Source organism: Callospermophilus lateralis, chromosome 7 (assembly GCF_048772815.1).
Source record: "Callospermophilus lateralis isolate mCalLat2 chromosome 7, mCalLat2.hap1, whole genome shotgun sequence".
Lineage (NCBI taxonomy): Eukaryota > Metazoa > Chordata > Mammalia > Rodentia > Sciuridae > Callospermophilus > Callospermophilus lateralis.
In genome coordinates, this window is record NC_135311.1 from 80,895,808 (window position 1) to 80,915,300 (window position 19,493).

A 19,493-nucleotide genomic window follows, 5' to 3' on the forward strand; every position below is an offset into this window, starting at 1 on the left:
CAGGTTCGATCCTCAGCACCACATACAAACAAAGATGTTGTGTCCGCCGATAACTAAAAAATAAAATATTAAAGTTCTCTCTCAAAAAAAAAAAAAAATAGCTAACACCATCTACCTCACTGGACTGGCATAAAGACTGAGAAAATATTATGACAGGGCTTTATGAAAAAGTGAAATACTGTACAAATGTTGATTATCATGCTCATCTTGGCTGGAATGGTGAAGATGTGAAAAGTTTCAGAAAAGAAAAATGTAAGGGCTGCAGGTGTAGCTTAGTGATAGAACATATGCTTAGCATGTATAAGGCCCTGGGTTCAAGCAGCCATAGCACAAAAAAGATGAGGAAGATCTTGAAAGATTGCTAGATTTTAAAAGAAAGGAAGCAGGAGGGAGTTTGCAATTTGTACCAAGAACACAAAAGTCCACAGGTAAAAAATCATAAAATGTATTCCATATAGCAAAAAAACTAGTCCGGTTAAAAGAAGTTTAGGGAGGCTTGCCTTAGGAAGTTGACAGAAAAAGTTATGGCCAAATGTTGAAAGTTTTGAAAGTCATTTTGTTTGATGACTGCTTGTTCATATTCTTAAAAAAAAAAAAAAAAAAAGTAGCTCTTGTTACTTCAAGAACTGGGGACATAGCTGTAGAGTACTTGCCTACCTACCATGCAAGAGGCCCTGGGTTCCATTCCTAGTACTGCAAAAAATAAAATAAAAATAGAAAAGTGCTAATTCAATGGTTTGGTCTTTAAAAACTAAAACCACAATCTATTTTTAATCCAGTGAAATTACTTCTTTGGTTTTCTTAGTAAGGTGAAAGGATCTTAAAATTTCATTAATATTTGTAAGTTTTCTAAAAGCATGAATAAAAGATGTCAAACTAACCTAAATTTTTCAGTACTTTAATTTTCTTTTCTTTTTCAGTATTGGGGATTGAATTCAAGCTTTGCATGTGCTAGGCAAGTGTTCTACACTGAAGTGCTACATTACCAGCCCAGTTTTCCAACTTTGATACTGTCTTATTGTTTATTTTATAATACTTTCCCTACACAAAGCATTATAATATACACACTTAATATACATATTACTGATTTAATGGTCTTCAAAAACAAATAACTAAAATGAAAATTTAAAAATTTAAAAGTATATGCGTTTTGGGCTGGGGTTGTGGCTCAGTGGGAGAGTGCTTGCCTAGCATGCAATGAAGCCCTGGGTTCGGTCCTCAGCACCACATAAAAACATAATAATGTGTCCACCTAAAACTAAAGATACATAAACAAATAAACATATTTTTTTAAAAAGTATATGCTTTTAAAAACTAAGGTAAAAGTAATATTGCTTTAAGAATTTTATTAAAACTACTAGTTATCTGTAGATACTCCGGGGTCAGAAATATTTTATACTTAAAAATATATATTTCCTTTTTTGGAGTATAGCACTGATTTATTCTGTGACATTAAAATTATTATTAAATACATTTAAGTGTATCCTAATAAGTCACAGACAAGTTTATAAGAGAGCCAGTAAATACAGGTCAGCTAATAAAGTTTCCTACCATTTTGGAAGACACTTAAAATGTTTTCTTTACACAAATTTTTAACAGTGAATTAGAAGTCAAAAGAAATTATAGCTTCACTAGATTAAAAGTAAAAAAAAAAATTGTGACATTAATTTTCATGATATATTTTATTTAACCCAGTAAATCCAAGAACATGTAATATACAAATTTTCAGTGAGACAATTTTACATGCCTCTTTGGGGACTAAATCTTTGAATCCAGAGGGTTGTTTTACATTTATACAACATCTCAATTTGAATAGTACATTTAAGAAGCTTCACAACCTCATGTGACTAATGGCTACTGTATACAAAGTATAGATATACAGATTTTTTTCTAATCACCATTGCTAATGAACCAATTTTTCAGAAATCTTAGCTTATGAATTTATCTCATTTATATAATTCTCACTTGCATTTTTACTTATAGTATTTTATTTTTCCTTTTACACAAAAAATGAAGATTTACATTTAAAGTAAACTAATAGGAATGGTTCTATTTATATAGGTTCAGTTGACAAATACTTTCATAATGTTCCAATTAAAGCAACACTAGAACTTTATGTGATTTTCACTTTCCTTTTTTGAATTTGTCATACATGGATAGAGAAGGCATCTTAACTGGATGGTCAGAAGAAAGTAGTATGTGGTCAAAGTGAAACCAGCAGCTCCTAAGATAAATAGTACAGAGAAAAAGGGAGAAAAATGTCTGTAGCACAAGAGGTGAGGCAGGGGAAGAAAATATGCTGCTATTTCACTGAACTGTTAAGCTCTTAGCTAAGATAGAAACAAACCGATTATCTAACAAGTTTAAGTCTTCAATCGTTCACAACTGTAAAATGATTTCTTTAACTTAAATTAGTATTGAATTTTAACTGTGAATTATCTTTATGTTAAATCCTGAAGACTTAATGAAACCACTCCTACTATGACCCTTAACGATTCAAAGACTTTATTGACAATTACCAAAAATAACTATTAGAACATTTATAAAAATAAGTCAACATGTTCTATAATATTTATCAACTATAGTGGTAGTGTTACAATAGTTGAAGCAGAGACTGTATGGCCTACAAAGCCTAAAACACATACTGTCTGGCCCTTAACAGGTCATGTTTGCTGACTCCTGCTTTATATAAATTATTCTTAATGGAAGAAGAGGGTAGTCTAAAAAAAGTATTAAATACAATAAAATGTTATTGAATCTGGCAAATTTTTCTAAAATTCTGGTTTTCACTGTAAGAATTCAGAAAATGAAAGGTCAAAGTCTTCTTGCTAGGTCAATGATGATATAAAATTTGTAGACTAATTTTTTTTTTTTAAGTTGTAGATGGACACAATACTTTTAGTCATATTTATTCCATGTAGTGGTGAGGATGGAACCCAGTGCCTCATATGTGCTAGATGAGCACTCTACCACTGAGCCACAACCCCAGCACCCTAATTCTTAACCTAGACATGTCTGCTAAGGAGACTATATTAGAATATTTGAGGTATCAGATAAGATGTTTATCAAAAGACAGTACATACGTTACAAAAAAAAAAAAAAAAAAACTGAGAAAGCTGGCTATGTGGCTATGGCACATGTCTGTAATCCCAGAGACTTGGGAGGGTAAGGCAGGTGGACTGAAAATTCAAGGCCAGCCTTAGCAATTTAGCAAGGATCTAAGTAACTTAGTGACACTCCAAATAATAAATAAAAAGAACTGGGGATGTAGCTGAGTGGTTACACACCCCTGTGTTCAATCCTTGGTAGAAAACAAAACTCTGAGAAAGACTACTTAATAATCATACTGTTTTGCTTAATTTAACCATTCCCTTCAAACTCCTCAGTCCTGGCCATAAATGACTTTGGCCATTTCCCAAAAGTCACATTTACCCTGAAAGCAGTCGATTCACATTATCTGCCATACTTATATTTGCTAAAATTGCAGGGGATGCTGAATTAGCAAATTCTGAATCATTATCCCTCAGGAAATACAGTTAGATTCCTGACAGATTGATCACATTTTCTTCTACCAACCAGTAATACTATTTTAAAATACCTTATTCAATATATATTGTTAATTTATTGACATTAACTCATAGCCAACAGCACTGTAAGTCATGAGCCTAAACAAGCTTATTTAACATAAATATCCATAAGGCACATCAGACTATAGGAGGTAGTACTGGGGACCGAACCCAGGTCCCTGCACAGGGTAGGCAAGCTTTCCACCACAGAGCTACAACTCCAGGCTTTTTTGTTATTTTGAGACAGGATCTCACTAACTTGTTCAGGCTGACCTCAAACTTGCAATTCTGCCTCGGCCTCCTGACTTGTTGAGATTACAATTCTGGGCCACAACATCTGGATTCACAAAACATAGGCTTCTTGCACTTAGGAATATTAGACAGCACCTCAACACTGTGGTTGGGAGCCATTTTAAATAGCGATATCACCAAAAAAGCAGAAAGATGTAAAAAAAAAAAAAAAAAAAAAAAGATTTCACTAAATAAGACTACAGAAAAAGAGACTCATTTACAGTACAAGAGCTGAAACAAGAATGCACAGTGCTAACTTATTCAACCTCAGCTGATTCATAAGACTCAAATTGCTACTCTTGTACCCAAAAATCTGGAAATGACCTCAGACCACCTTCAGTATTGATTTGGGGATAAAATAAATTTTGCTTATTAGGTAAATTTGTAAATACAGAATTGGCAAGAAATGATGATCAACTATATAATGATGTGCCATAATTAAGAATCTTCTAAATTAACTATAAGTTTTTAAAAATTATTTCTGAGCAACATTAAGTACACAGGCACCAAGGGCTGTGCCTTTGAAGTGACATTTGTTATAGATAAAGCAAACAGGTTGTGTGTATGTAGATGTATCCCCTCTTCCCCACTCCAGACACTCTTCACCTAGTTTATTTCTGCTTTGTTACTCTAGTTGTACTGCTTGGGTTCAGTTCCCCTGATTCACTTTTACCCTATAGCTCAATTCTATCACTACAAAAAAAACCCTCTAAATAATGGTTTACTGATGCCTTACTCACTATGGTTTTTTTTTTAATTTTGTTTTGTTTTGCAGTATTGAGGATTGAACCCAGAAGTGTTCTGCTCTATTACCAAGCTATACCTCCAACCCTTTTTATTTTATTTTGAGACACTCTTGTTAAATTGCTGAGGCTGGTCTCTGCAATCCTCCTTTTGAGTTGTTGGAATGATAGGACTGTGCCACCATGCTGGTTATCCACTGGGTTGAAACCTCCCTGAGAGATCTTGTTTTATTCTTTCTCTCTCTTTTTCCTCCTAGAACCAACAGAATAAAACCTTTACAATATACTGCTGCTCAATGAACTTTCACTGAGTGAATAAATCAGAGATTAGTAATTGAGACCTAAAGTACAATGAACATGATATAAAGACCAAAAAATTTAAAATAAGAAGTAGAATCTATACAATTTGCCAATTGGCTGGATATATAGATAAGGATTTCAGATTACCAGTTTCTGGAGTGAATAAAGTTGTGCACAGCTATGTTTTCACGAATATGCAGAATACAGGACAATGTTTGAAGGGAAAGACAAGTTCCATTATAAACAGGCCTATGGCTCTATTAACAGCCCCTTCATCTATGCTACTTCTATTTGGAAAGTTTTATTGTTTGATTGCCTTTCTAAGTACTACTGTGTTGTAATAACCTGTTTCTCTAGCTAATTCCTCCAACAAAAATGCCTACCTGTACAGTGCAAGATTTATTTTTCACTCCCCAAAACTTAGTAAATATTCACTTAAATTAAATGTGGATGAAGGTGTCCACAAAACAGATTTTCTGAACTGAAGCTTAGAAAGAAATAGCTAGAGATAAAAAAAAAAAAAATTAGAAAGAATCATCACGTGTGATATTTTTAAGTGTGAAAAAGAAATGACTTTTGGAAAGAATCAAAGACAGAATGAGATGACCAGTATGTATAGATCACATCAGTAAAGCGAAAACATGAAAAAACTAAGGAATCATTAGAGATTAACCAGGTGAATCAGCCATTCATGTCTTCTTTCCGGCTAACAGCTATCTAATTTCTTCCAGGAATAAAGTAAGTGACTCAAGGAAGGTAGAAGTTTTCTCCAGTCTCTGGGAATTGGTTCATGTTGGTTGAAGTCAATCATAGTAATCACATTTTCTTTTGCCAGTAACTGGTGCCCAGTAAGATGTAAGAGAAATGATCTGGGGAACTGTGGGGGAGATTTTCCTCCCTGAAAGAAAAATCCTAGCAGAAACCCCAGCATTGCCTTCCAGGTTTTGAATGATGAAAATACAATGCTTGCTATCTTATAACCCTGAAAGTAGACATCTGTGACACAGTAAGATGGCAGAATATACAGCAAAAAGTTAGGTTCTCTGATAGTGTTGTTGCATCTCTAAATGAGCTGCCTATCACTGGACTTTCTGTTAAAAGATTCTATTACTTGCAATTGAAAACACCCTGATACTACTAGTTTCCCAAAAACCAAAGGGAGGAAAGCATTTTTTTGAAGAACATAGGGAAGTCGAGGGTGATATGAAAGTTATTCTTGGGGGTTAGAATGATTTTGGTTTCAGTAGTAGTAGCTAATCATACAACTACGCAAAAATTATCCTAAAAGTATTCTAAAAATACACATATAAATTCATTTACTCTTTTACAATAATTTTAAGGTAGATGGAATTGTAAGCAATAAAAGAAAAAGTGAGATAGCAGTGAATTGAACAGTACGAAGAAAATGAGATAATAAATTTAGTATTTCAAAAAAGTTGTCTTAAGGAAAGAATAAAGAATTATAATAACAAGGGATAAAAGAGGTTTTAAGATGGTCAAGAGAGGAAGTAAATGATTAAAAAAAGATGATTTATAAAAATATTTTAGATACATTAGGAAAATAAGTAATCAGGTAATATCTCAGAGAAGACTTGTTAAGTATGAGTAGGTGAGATCTGCACAAAATTATAAGTTGGCTCTGAGAGCAAAAGGAAATAGACAAATTTGTAAGTTTGAAGGCAAAAGGATTAGAAAGACCAAGTTCATAAATGCTATAAATTTTCTCTTAAAAATGTTTTAAAAAGGCTTCTATTTCTGGGGCTGTGGCTGTATCTCAGTGGTAGAGTGCCTGCCTCAATACTCAGCACCACATAAAAATAAATAAAGGTATTGTGACCCTCTACAAAACAAATTTTTTTAAAAAGGCATCTATTTCTAAGAAGTTGAGAATAAAGTAGAATGCTTGATAATAATAATGATGGTTTGTGAGGCATGGCAGTACATACCTGTAATCCAGTGACTCCAGAGGCTAAAGCTAGGCAGCAGGGTCACAAGTTCAAAGACAGCATTAGAAAATTAATGAGGCCCTAAGCAATTTAGTTAGACTCTGTCTCAAACAAACACACAAACACCAAAAAGGGCTGGGGATATGACTCAGTGGATAAGCATTCCTGGGCTCAATTTCTGATACTGGGTTGGGGGACAGCGGGAATGACAGGATCACTTTGGAGTCTGTTAAGAACAGAATGGGTGGAGTTGGGATTGTGGCTCAGTGGTAGAGCATTCACCTAGCACATGCGAGGCCCTGGGTTCGATCCTCAGCACCACATAAAAATAAAATAAAGATACTGTATCCAGCTACAACTAAAAAATAAATATTAAAAAAAAAAAAACAGAATGGGAAAGATGGGCTGAGGTTGTGGCTTAGCGGTAGAGAGCTTGCCTAGCATGTGTGGGGCCCTGGGTTCGATCCTCAGCACTAAATAAAAATAAATTAAATAAAGGTTAAAACAAAAAACAAAAAAAGAATGGGAATGGTTAGTAGGAAGAGCAGAAGACCATAAGAATGCACTGTAGGGGCTGGGGTTGTAGCTCAGGGGTAGAGCGCTCACCTAGTGCAGGCGAGGTCCTGGGTTTGATCCTCAACACCACATAAAAATAAGTAAATGAAATAAAGGCATTATTATGTCCATCTATATCTAAAAAAAATGAATATTAAAAAAAAGAATGCACTGTAATAATTCAGATGGTTTGGAACATGATATAGCGGAGGATGTGGTGAGAAGTGGTCAACTTCTGCATATACTTTAAAGATAGTCAATAGGATTTCCTGATGAATCAGATATGGGATGTGTGAGAAATCAATAATGACACCAAGGTTTTTCAGCTTCAGCTATTTACTGAATTAGAGAACGCGGGGAAGTTGGGGAGTTCAGTACAGGAAACACTAAGTTCAAAATGCATGAAAATGTCTAGAATGCAATTGGAAGAGTCTGGTAATCAAGAAATAGTCCAGACAGAAGGAAAAAAATAAGAGGAATAGAGGTAAAACTAAAACCATGACACTTAAAGAAAGTACTAGAATGAATGAAGGGTTGTTTTGTTTTGTTTAGAAGTTCAAGGATTGGATCCAAGGACTCATAAATGTAGTAGTAATAATAAATATTACTAGCAAAGTGAGGTTTCTCATTCATCCCAGGAGGTCTTAATTATTCAAAAGCAAGTATGATCCTTGTAAACACAAACCTGTGTGACTCAGTTCTAAATTATTCAAAAGTCAGTATGACACTCGCAAGCATGAAACCTGTGACTCAGTTCTAGTCAAGACAGGGATAATCTGGCTGGTAGTCAGGGCTAGGATAAGGGGAATGTATACTGGTAGAAGAAACTTTTTTCTTCCATTTAACAGTTATGACCGTATAATACCTGGAACTATGGCAATGCTTCAGTAGACATTAGGAAAGCTAAGAAGTAAGCTGAGGATGGCAGAAGACAAAGATGAAAAAAAAATATGGATACATCATAAAACTGTTGAGTTGCTAACTCAATCAGCTTTAGGGTCACTCCTGTACTTTCTATTATTACTTAAGCAACTTAAGAGTTTTCATTACTTGGAGTCAAAAATATCTGGATGTAACCATTTCATTTAATAACAATGCTCAGATAACAGAAAAGCAAACAGACTAAAAAAAAAAAAAAAGGTTAATACCTTTGCAAGGTCACTTAAGTAACAAATGGTGAACTGAAGTTTATCTGACTCCAAGTCTATCTGAACTGTTTAATGGCCGCAAATTAAGAGTGGACATAATTAAGAGAGGTGAGTACGAATTGAGAATTAGCAAAGTGAATGATAAAAAGTTAAGGCCAGGAAGTAAGATGCTGAAAAAGGAGTAGAGAAACAAATGGAGTACATTAGTAGACAAGCTAAACTGACAGGTCTTCCTGAGAATATCAGATTTTTATTGTTTGAAAAGTCTGGATGAAGGTTAGATGCAGGTAGCCATGAATAGGGAATAAAGAGTATTTTGAGTGGTCAAAGATTAATGTACCTTTTACTAACATTTACCATATGGCTTACTTGATTTTCTGATATAGTAGTGACTAAAATACACAAGGTACACTAGAGTTTCCACTCCAGAGTGAAGGACAATAAACAAAAACTAGAACTTTAGTGTGCAAGAAGATTAAGGCCAGTACTGTCAGTGGAACTTAGTAGCACTGACCTAAGATGAAGGTACCCAGATGTGACATAGAAAGCAATCTGAGGCCTTTTCTCAGGGTTACAAACAAACATCAAAATGACAATAAGAATGACATTGATTAGCATTCATGAGATATTTTTTCAAATAATTTAACTTACATTAGGGAATAAATGTTTAATGAATGATCCACCTGGTCATTAAACTTTCCCTACTTCAACTTTTCAATCCATTGCTTAATAAATGCCTAAAAGCAAATAAATAATCTACAAAGTGATTCATGATTTCATTCAATATTCACTCAATTAGAATGTGTGCCAGAAAGATAGAATACTTGCTTATTGTGTTCACTTCTGGATCACCAGTATTTTTATTGGATTGAATAAATTAATACACTAATAAGCAAGCTTTATGTTAATTCTCAGTTGAATAAGAATCCTCTTGCCCTTCAGAGTTCAGCTCCAATTTAAATCTCTTGATCTTTTTCTAAGCACATACTTAAGGATCAGAGTTTAGAAGAAATGAAAAACTAATAGCTGTCTGGGAAAAACGTTTATTTTAAGCTTCATATACTTCTAAAAATTTATTTTTAATAAATTTTATCTTGAAAAATTAGTATTGTATCCTTAGTTGCTACAATTAGATAATGTAGCATAAATGATGATGATAAACTACAGGAAAACTCTAATTTCAGATGCTTCTAAAACATTTAATTCCTTTTTTCTCTCAAGTTCATATTCCTTCAAATAGATTTTTTAAAATGAAGTGAGGCCATCAGTTAATGTGAAGTAACATAAAATAGCAAACAAAATCAGAAGGCAAATTCCAAAGAGATCACTGCTATAAATAGACATGGAAATGTCAGCACAGAAGCAAAGTTCTACTAAAAACAACACAACTGTTATCTCAAGTGAATCTTAAATCTTATACCCACTCAGTTAAGGATTTTATTTCACTTGGTAAAGATCTTCAGCATTTCAATAATCTATTTCCAAAAGGAAATGCTGTAAGTAAAAGACAGATGTCCTGATTACAAAAAACAAGATGCTTCTGGTTCTGCACAGATTCTTCTTCTTCTTCACCCCAAAACTGCTGCTTCATATAGAAGACAACTCATGAAATAAAGAGCATTGAATAGGAATCTAGCATTGGCTCTGTAAGTAATTTTGTCACTTTTTTATACAAGACACTCAAGCAATCTGGGTCACTGTTTCCTCCACCATAAAACAAAAGAAATGGATTTTCCAAAACTCATATTTTAAGAAAAATTTGAGTGAAGTCACCCTCCAGTGCCATCTTGCCTCAAATGCCCTCAATATTCATAACCATATATTCTAAAATTTGCTGAGCTTTAAATTTGTAAGAAAATGATAAGTAGGAGATAATAAGGAATTCAACTTAATAGTTATTAAGATTTTGCCAAGATAAAAGCACTAAGCTCTACTGGGCATACCAAAGAGTAAGACCCAGTCTTTGAGCAATCCTCTTTTAAAGAGAAAGGAATAAGGACAAGATCCTTGTATTCAGAACATTTACTATAATTTATCTGGGGGAACAAAATTTAACTCAGTTTAACTATCCAAACATTTATTAAGTACTTTTTATGCAAAAGGGAAGTTTTCAGATTTTCATGAGCATATGAATAATGCTCCCTTTCTAAAAAATAAGAAATGCAGATTCCTCAAAACATGATTCAGTAGGGCTGTTGTCTGCACTTCAAAAGATGACACTGGTAGTTTTTGGTTAAGAAACACTACCCTAACCTACATTACAAAAAGTTGATAGGACTCTCAAAATGTAAATTTTGGCACCTTAAATTTTTAAGAATCATCGAAAAAAGCAGGCAGCATCAAAATGAAGGCCACAGGGAACAGCTTTTCTAAGATAAGTACATGATACAAGGCAAAGAAAATATATGATTGGCTAAGATGGAGCAGAAGCCTTATTTGGCTTATGCCAGTGGGAAGTCCCTAGTTAGAGGTTAGTTAACAGTTTCTGTCTGGTTAAGACTACAGTTAGGTTTCAGTTTGTTTATGTGGGAACCCAGGGTACTGGAGCCATTTAGTTATTAGAGAACTTAAAACTTCAGAGTTTCTTGGCCTGCATTTAACAGGATTAATTTCAGAAACTTTTAAAGATTTAAATACAGACCAATTAAATCAGTGTCTGGGAGTATGGATTGGAACTAACTCTTCCTTATTTTATTTATTTATTTTTGTGTGTGGCGGGGGTGTTGTTTTGATTTTTGTCTTGGAGTGCTGGGAATCAAACCCAGGGCCTTATGCATGTTAGGCCAAATGCTTTACACAACTTAAATGCTTTACCTCCTCCTCCTCCTATAACCCCTATCTTCATGTATTTATTTATTTATTTATGTGGTTGCAGATGAACACAATACCTTTATTTCATTTATTTATTTTTATGTGGTGCTGAGGACCAAACCCAGTGCCTCACATGTGCTAAGCAACTCCTCTACCACTGAGCCACAATCTCAGCCCATACCCTCAAATTCTTAAAAAAAGCTCTCTCTTGCAACTGCAGACAATACTAACTAAAATATCACCAAAATAGGTTAGTCAGGTTAGGTTTCATGAAAAAAAAAAGAGGGAGTGGGGGAGGGGAGAAGAGGAGAAAGGGAAAAAGATGTGTATATGTGTGTGTCCACCCTGTGCTGGGATTTGAATCCAGGGGCTGTGCATGCTTAAACAAGTGTTCTACCACTGTCCTACCACTCCCCCTCCAAATGATAATTTTAATCTGGATTTTTTTTTTAGCCAAAGTTTTAAAAAATGTAATAGAAGAAATAAAAGGAACTGGTATATTAATATCCAATAAGGAAAGGGAAAAAATGTTTTGACCACAAAATGAAGAGAGAAAAGGTTTTTGTTTGTTTTTGGTACTGAGGATTTAACCCAGGGGTCTTAACTACCAAGCCACATCCCTAACCCTTTTTATTTTTTATTTTAAAATAGGGTCTCACTGAGTTGCTGAGGCTGGCCTCAAACTTGTGATCCTCCTGCCTCAACCTCCGGAGTCACTAAGATTGCAGGCATGTGCCACCATGCCTGCCTGTTTTAGACATTTTGTTTTTAAAAAAACGTGCAAAATAAAAGTCTTATAGATAGCTAAGCAGACACAGGTTTGGAAACACACTGGGGTTAATACAGGACCCATTTAAAGTAAATTAAAAGTATGTATGTGTATATATATATATATATATATATATATATATATATATATATATATATCAGGAGGGCCTGGCATACAATTTAGCTACAATTACTCAAGAAATGGGTGTTAAGGCCAGTTTTTTGAGACAGATGCTCTGAAGGGCCTGAAATTTTCAACCTAGCATTATAACCCTAAGTAATGGGAAGTTGTGAGTGTTATGTCCTACCATACCAGTAAGGGCAGAAAGCTCTGAACTTTTCAATTTCCTAAATAATGATGCTGTGTTGTAGCTTCTTTGATCTTGGTTAAAGGACAGATCCTATCAACAGCTATATGCAGCTAACCAAACAAAACATACATATATTCAAAGAAGCACTTTTGTATGATATAGAAAGAAGTTCTTTCTCTCATTAGACGTGAAGAACACTGTACAGCTGGAAATGACATTTTGGCTACCCACTAGATATTCCTTTTACCTTCATAGAAAGGTCCCAAGAAGCAGAAAAAAGTGTGTCATGTTTTCACAAAGGACCTTTGTTTCAAGCATTAACAGTTCTAAAAGATAAACTATAAAGAATTTTACTCAGATTTCTCAAGAGTCTGATCTCTGGAAGTTGGAATATTTTCTAAAGATATCTGATATGCAGAAAAACAGTACAGATACTGTTTTCCCATGTTACCACACAGCATTATTGGTGCTGTGTGGTAACATGGGAAAAAAGTAATCAATCTGATCCTTGCCTTGAAAAGACTATTTTATAATAGACTACAAACATTATCAACCCCTAAGTAACGTATCTGAAAAATAACACTAATATATATAGACATCCCTCAGTATCTTGAGGATTGGTTACAAGATCCCCCTCAGATACTAAAATTCAAGAACATTCATATAAAATGGTATTTAGTATTTGCATATAACCTATATACATATCCCCCTGTATATAGATATAGATTTGTGTATGTGCTCTAACACTGAGCTATATATCCAGTCCCTTCATATATATATATTTTTTTTCAAGTCATCTCTGGATTATTAATAATACCTAATTGTAAATGCTATGTAAATAGTTGCAATATTGCATTGTTCAGAAATAATGACAAGGAAAAAAGTCTGTGTATGTTCTATAAAGACAGAATTTTTTTTCTGATTATTTCTGATCCATGGTTGGTTGAATCCACAAATGCAAAATCCACAGAGGACAGACTGCATATGTAGGCATATATAGAAACATACCATATAAAGTGTTATATACTTTAATAACCCATCCAATGTAACAATAGAAAACAGGATTATATCATGTGACATGAGTTCATTAAATTTTGCAAATTAAGTCCATTATTTTTTCCTTATATAAAGAGCTGCCTTCTCATGAAGAATTTTGGTCTAGGTCTTAATTAAAAATGAAGGCAAATATTTTAAAGATTCAAATAAAAATGCTAATTCATGAACCATATCCTAGAAATTACAAAGACATTCATTTTCTTACCCATCTTTTTACAGACAATTCCTTTCTTCCAAGTCAGGCTGCCCACATTCAAATTGCAGTTTGCAGCTCTAACACTAATATGTTACCCTGGGCAAGTTAACATACCTATACCTCAGCAAAATGAGAGAGATTAATAGCCTCTATCTCATAAAGCCTCTTATGAGAATAAACTAGTCCACTTAAAAAACTCAGAACAATGACCATTACATGGTATACACTATTACTATCAGTGTTTTGAACATTATAACCAAGTGGGAATTCCAAATAAACAGCAAATGATACAATGGTAAACTACCAAGATACGCACAGGAGAATGAATAGAAATCCCTAATTTAGAGTTTCAGACAAGCTTTTTGGAAAAAATAGGGAATTACCATACAACAGTAAAATAGAAGTCAAAGGTCAGTTTCTTACAGAGAAAATATACAATAGCTCAAGGGCTCCACAGTTAGGAATATGTGGAATGATTAACAGTAAACAGATGGATTTAGAGTAAATCAATGGTCATTAGCAACATCATAGTACTCTTCAGACCTCTAATAGCTCTTCAATTAGGACACTCAAATTTGGCATCCAAATCAGAAAAGAAATTTCTGGGAACTCAGGTGAGATGATACTACAACAATTTCTTTTTCTTTTTCAGTGGTAAAGTAAGACTTAGACACACATACATCTCTAGCCCTTTTTTAAATTTTTACTTTGAGACAGGGTCCTGCTCTAAGTTGCTGAGGCTGGGGTCTCCATCTTTTGATCCTCCTCAGTCAGCTTCCCAAATTGCTGAGATTACAGGCATGTACCACATAGTCTGGCTAAGAAATTTCTCAAAGGCAAAAATTTTATTATTTTACTGTTAGCTACTTTAAGAAACAGATTAAAATTTTACCCTCTCTTAATGTTATGCCAGTGAAAGAAAGAACTTGTAACCTACCAAAGGGCAACACACTTGATTCTAGATCCTCTGGGACCAAAGCCAGAGTCTTTTCCACAATATTGGGCCGCCTCCAGTTTCAGACACTGATCAAACTGCTATTCCCTACAATGTTCCAAAGTTAGTTACAATTTGTGTTAACAACTTTGTCCTTTAAAATACAAAATATCTCCTGCTTCCATTCACACCATAGTCTAAAATAAAATCCTAGAAACTCAAACAGCATGGAGATCAAAGTCACAAAGATTAATCACCCACCTAATAATCAAATATCTGAATAACATCCTGGACCATCACTTTAAAGTGGCTGCAATTCTCACATTTTCCTGTCTGCATCTATTGGGACTGTAGACAGGAAAAACAGAATTGGTTTCAATAACAGACTATAACATAAGAGTATAAGGTTATAAGAGAGCCTTCTGGCTAAAACCTATTAGAATGTATATGGATATAAAACGAGGCAGGAAAGAGAGACAATTTTGCCATTCTAAGATGCCTGTTCAAAAACCATAATGGGTTACTTTTCACCATTAGGTATAAATAACAATCTATCAATATTCCACACAGTCTTAAAAAAATCCTACAGTGAAAAGCTGTACTAAGAATGAATCAATTTGGTAAGCAATATTAGAAAGTAAAAGGAAGAAACTTTCTAGTATATTTAATAATCCAACTTTTATTTATCCTTTTATTCTATTATTTGGCAATTTGTATGATATTAGACTTTTCTTAAAAATTTTGTTTCTTTAGTTGTTGATAGATCTTGATTTATTTACATGTGGTGCTGAGAATCGAACCTAGTGTCTCACACATGCCAGGCAAGTGCGCTACTGCTGAGCCACAGTCCCAGCCTGCTATTAGACTTTTATAAGTTCAGAACTATGATTTTTCCTTCATCCTGAGGAGAAAATATGGAATACTTATTAGAAGTTAATTTTTTAATATTAAAAGAATTATTTTTTCAGACTAATGCCAGAGTTTTAAAAATTGATTTTAAAATTTCCTTGATAAAAGTGTGATCATCAAACATACTTCAGCTGGACATTCAGCTAATCTCTCAAAGCCCGATAAACCAATTTTAGATTATTGTGATATGCCCATGATAGGTTCGTTTTTTTTCTTGTTGGTTTTTAATTTTTCTTTTTTATTTTTCATATTCCCATTTTTAAGAGGATTTACACTGGAAAGGGGAATAAGCACTCAAGATGATTTTATCAGTTTCAATAAAATTAAGCTAGAACAAAGAAGAGTATAAACAGCTTTGAGAAGAGTGTATGAACTCAAAACTAACACATATTCAGCTTAGGTAAATCACTAGCAAACTGGTACACTGGCTCATGCCCATAATCCAAGTGACTTGGGAAGCTGAAGCAAGAGAATCATAAATTCATGGCCAGCCTCAGAAACTTAACAAGATCTTGTCTCAAAATAAAAAATAAAAAGGACTGGAGATGTCGTAAAGTGCCCCTGGGCTTAAACCCCAGTATAAAAAAAAAAAAAAATTCATAGTTTTCCCACAATTTGGTTGACTTTGCAGAATTTTGTTTTACCAAAAGTATTTAAATATACTTGTATATACTAAGTGGACTATATGCTTATTTTTTCCTGATCATGCAATACCAAAAAATAAACTGCATTTTTAAAAATATTTTTTTTTAGTTGTAGCTGGACACAATGCCTTTATTTATTTATTTTTATGTGGTGCTGAAGATTGAACCCAGCGCCTCACATGTGCTAGACAAGTACTCTACCGTTGAGCCACAATTTATATTTGAGCCATATTTAAAATATGCAAATTGCATATTTTAACTCCCATTTGCATAGCACTTTATGATTTCTGAAGAGCTTACAGATATAGCTCATTCAAGGATGATAACGTAGATTATGATCACTATGTAGGTGTAAAATCACAAACACATATTAAGCCACCTACCCAACATCAAAAAATCAACTAAGCCAGGTGCAGTGGCACATGCCTGTAATCCCAGCAACTTGGGAGGCCCATGCAGGAGGATTGCCAGTCTCAGCAATTTAGTGAGGTCCTAAGCAACTTAGCCAGACTGTGTCTCAAAATTAAAAAATTAAAAGGGCTAGGTGGCTCAGTGGTTGAACATCCCTGGATTCAATCTCTAGTACTAAGGGTGAAAAAAAAAAAAAACACCTAAAATGGAAAAGCTGAGTTTTTTTCAGCATGCATTCATTCAACAAATACAGAGTGCCAAAAATTTAAGCTAGGTAGAGACAAAAATCCCTGCTCTCTAGAAATTTATGTTTTAATGAAAGAGAGGCATAAAAAAGTTTACACATAAAACAAAAAATTATTTCAGATAAATGCCATAAAGAGAACATGGTATCAGACAGTAAGTACAGAATGGCAAGATCAGAATGGTCTAAGGAGTAGCACCTGAAGAGCATATTGGCAAAGGAAAAAACAAGTACAAGGTTCCACAGGCAGGAAGTTCTTGAATAGCAAAGCAGACAAATATTTGGAGTGGAGTTAGTTTTAGACACGGTGGCCCAATTACATGGAACCCCCAAGGCCATTCTAAGAAGAGGATTTAAAATGCAATTGGAAATATATAGGTGAGACCTGATTTGTTTTCTTAAAAAAAAATATTAACCTTCTGTATGAGGAATGAATTGTAAAATCATCAGGAAGAGGTACCTCTCAAGCTTCAAAAATACCCATAATGGTTTATATCTTGGATAATATTCCTACAGAATGGATACATGGGTGCTTGTTACTTTTGAAACCATATGTATTCCATAAATTTCTGTACCAAATTTCATAATTTCTTAAAAAGCAAATTTAAGAGATGTAAGAGCAGAAGCAGAGAAATCAACTAAAATGCTGCTTAACCATCCAGAAATGAAGTGATGGTAACTTGTGTTAGGGTGGGAGCAGTAGGGGCAAAAGTAATGAAATTTAGAATATGCATTGGCATTACAGTCAATTGGGTCTTTCTGGATGTAGAGAAGAGGCAGAAACAAACCAAGGATGACCAGTACTTATCAATAAGGGGTAATTTTGCCCAAGGCATACATGAAATGTCTGTATCTATTTCGGGTTGTCACAACTGGTGATAGGCCAAAGGGAGGCGCTGGCATCTGTAGGGAGAAGACAAGGAAGCTGCCAAACATACTAGAATAGCAGAACAGTACAGCAAAACAAAGATTTTTCTGGTCTAAAATGTCAGTAGTGCTGAAGGTGAGAAATCCTGGTCTAGACTGATTCCAACTTCTTCCCATTCTAGCATATCCATACCTCTATCAGAAAAAAAAAAAAAAATATATATATATATATATATATATAAAAAATATATATTAAAATATATATGTACATATATATGTATACGTGTGTATAGAGAGGTTCTTACTTTCAATATCTAAATAAAACTAAAATATACATGAAATAAAGGTTGTTTGGGGGGGGGTAAATTATATGACTCTGGTAAATTATGATGACCAGAAGGCCTAACTGGTATCTAATTACTAAAACATGAAAAAAACAATTACTCATTAATAATATTTGTTGGTCAGACAACTAAAAATATAAAGTTTCTGTTTAGCAATACACCCAACACTGCTTTTATAGTTTGTTGATATACGGTAGTCTAATACATTAACTGCTTTCCCAAATACAATTTCCACTTAAAAAAATACAAACCCCCCCCCCCTTTTTTTTTTTGGTACTAGGGGTTGAACCACAGGCTTTTTGCCACTGGGTTACATTCCTATACCTTTCTATTTTTTTAGATTAATTCACGGAAGACCAAAGTACCACAAAGTTGAAGAAGTTCATTTTTACTTCATTTTGTTAACTAGAAGGAAGTTTGGGAAACAGAATAAGAAACCATTGTGGAATATTCAAGTACGAACAGAATGACTTGTAAAATACCCTAACTTGTCTCTGGAACTACTGCTACTATTAATATATAAAATATGCTCCCTAAGTTCTAAAAAGAAAAAATCTGAAATTATTTGGTAAATATATTAATAGAAATTGCCCCCGTCCCCCCCAAAATCAGTTAGTCCAGGGATGACAATCCGAACATGACCTTACAATTGAGTACACACAGATGAATGGGAAAAACAGTCTCAGAAGCCACAAAATCAATTCTGGGCAAGAAACGGATGTTAATTATAAGGACCTCAATAAAAATGGTCAGGGACCCACAACCTATATTATCAATTCTGATTAACACTGATTTTTATAAGTAATCGCGTTTTCAACAGATAGTCATTGTCAGCCTGCTCATTCACTAACTTAAAAAACATGGAAATCAGTTCGATAATTAATAGACTTCCAACCTCAGTTCATCCCCAGTTGTGATAAAACTCCAAAATCTTGACAGCCTAGAGGTAAATACAGGGACGCTTTACTACCCTGAAAATCATGCTGGGTTTCCACTAAGCCAGGCAGGCGTTTTCAGAAGCATAGCCGCCCGGCGTCCAGGGCGCGCTTCTCTCACGCGCTCTCCGGGCCGCGGTGCTCTCGAGACACTGTTGCGTTGTCGTCACGCCCCTCGGCGTCAAGCCCTTCCTCGCCGATACACAGAATAACCCCTGGCGGAAATTTTTCCGCACTACCTTCCAGAGGCAGCGGCTGGGAAGCAACAATTACTCTTTTTCCTTCAAGTTTTCTGCAACCCAAACCCAACGGCGGCCTCCGCGCCAGTTCTACCCACCAACCCGAAGGAACAATTAGCCAGCCTCACCCCAACAACGCGCGGAAAGGAGGCGCCAAGATAAACCATATTCTCGCGAAACTTTAAACCCAGTTCTCGCGACGCTCTCTGCTGCTCCTTCTTTCTCAGCCCCACCCCCCACGGCAGCACGTCGCCTCAGAAACATCGCGGGATTTC

The 19,493-nt window shown here is 34.6% G+C and overlaps 1 protein-coding gene across 2 annotated transcripts in view; it reads right to left on the minus strand.

The window, feature by feature from the left end:
• The window catches only part of Dnajb4 (DnaJ heat shock protein family (Hsp40) member B4), a 38,235-nt gene extending 18,747 nt beyond the window's left edge, over positions 1–19,488 (minus strand). Inside the window, exon 1 of one of the 2 annotated variants that reach the window (XM_076863685.2) lies at positions 19,347–19,488. The gene's annotated coding sequence lies outside the window, so the exon portion shown is untranslated. Of the gene's footprint in view, positions 1–18,939; positions 18,954–19,346 lie in introns of those variants that run through there. The other variant, XM_076863686.2, reaches the window with a different exon arrangement.
• Between the last annotated feature and the right edge of the window lie 5 nt (positions 19,489–19,493).